The sequence below is a fragment of the Acyrthosiphon pisum genome, chromosome X, assembly GCF_005508785.2.
Source record: "Acyrthosiphon pisum isolate AL4f chromosome X, pea_aphid_22Mar2018_4r6ur, whole genome shotgun sequence".
Lineage (NCBI taxonomy): Eukaryota > Metazoa > Arthropoda > Insecta > Hemiptera > Aphididae > Acyrthosiphon > Acyrthosiphon pisum.
The window spans coordinates 129865985-129867975 of NC_042493.1; positions in this window are offsets into that span (position 1 = coordinate 129865985).

Sequence of the window (1991 nt, forward strand, 5' to 3'; positions counted from 1 at the left end):
CAGTCATTAAATTCGGCATCTTGTGTGGAGATAGTAGGAGCCGTTTTTCTTATTTTTTTGTGCCTTCGAAAGTTAAAAATTTGCGGTTTTGGTGTATTTTATCAAGGACACTTAGTTGTTGTGCTTTATTTGTATCTTATAGAGGACTTTGTCTCAGAACGATGGGTACCGATATCTAGCTCATGCGACTTTTGGTTCGGGAGTTATTATTTTTCGTGTTTTTTGTATTTAAAAAATTACGTAGTTACGTGATTTTTGAATTTTGAGTTTTCATTTTATAATTACAAAATACGAGATCCTGATATTTTGGCGTACGACGATTCGAAAAGAATTTATGGTCTAAGTGCGTACTATAGCACTTACCATAGTACTTACAATACGTACAACCATTATTTCGTCCGTAATTGGGGTAGCAAAAAGTTAAAAACGCATTATGTGATTATTCGTACATACATAATATATTTCCTTATGTCTGTTTAACGTTTTGAGTAATAATTATTTTTAACTTTTTTTGTCATATTTAGATATTTAACGTTTTACCCCTAGGTGCTGTTAGTGTGTTTGATTGCCAACGTGGTAGTTTCTAATTTCAAATAAAATTAATTAATAATTGTATATAACATTTTCTGATAAAAAGTTAATGTAACCCAACCTAAAGCGCAAATGTTTGATATGATTTACTATGTCTTTTTAGTTAAGTTTTTTAATTTTAATAATTTGTGTTAATGAAATGTTTTTAAACGCATTTTATTAATTATTTTTATTTTTATTATTTTCATAATTTTGACCGGTTTTATTTACGACGGAGTAAGTAAACGATTATAATATAATCTATGCATGTACATTTCTCGCAAACAACAAATATATTTCAAATTTCAAATGACGGATAAAAACGTTATTATTATAATGAGTTGTTTTATCTTATTAAAATACAAAAATAGAGAATATGGAGCAGAGTTAAGAAATTTTAGTACCTATAACCTTAGAAAGGGGCCTTTGATCAGATCGCAGACTGGGCATTTTGACGCCATTCCGACCCTGCAAGTGACCGTTCTAGCGGTATACGAATTTACGATCTACATTCGTATGATTGTTATATACACGTAGTTGTGTAAGGTGATTAGAATTCGTATATGTCGGCACTTCCGAACATTAACCAAATAATACGGAATGGGTAGGTACTGTGCCTTTGGTCGTTAGTAGTCTACGTTGTAGTTTTTAATTTTACTATTATTTTATATTTCAATAATTTAAAATTTAATTTAAATTCACAAGAAAATGTTGGTCACAAAACCAGAAAGACCTGGAAAAAAATGTACACAACAATATTATTAAGAAATTTACATGGATAATAAACCATTTAAGAAATATAGGTACAGTTCTAGTCACAGGGGCGGCTCCAGAGCCTTGGTTAGGGGGGGGGGGGGGCAAGTTATAATTTCACAAAATCTTATAACAAAAAGAAAACAAACATTTTTATAACACAAATTCAAGTCGTCTATTTTTATTCCATTTACCCAGCAGGTACATAGTATACACCGTCATACCTCTATGGCCCATATAGTCCATATGACAATATTATAATAATTTAATATGCATTTATTTTAACTATATATATTTTTATAAATACCGGCGTTGGGGGGGGCGGCCCCTAGGCCCCCCCTGGAGCCGCCCCTGTCTAGTCAGGAATTTTTTAATTTTTGCGATAGTTGTCAAGGAATTGATAAAATACACATATACATTGTAAATGTTAAGTATCTATATATTATATTACATTATACTATATTGTATCATTAAAAAAATTATATGATAGTTATAATAGAATATTAATGATAATATAAATAATATTTTGTTTTAAATTACGATCATATATTATGTGTATTGTGTAATGCAACTTAACTACAAAAATTTGCAAATTATAATATTGTAGTTCAAAATTGAAATTATAAAGAATGGATAATGTACCTACCTACTCACGTCTCATCATCTCA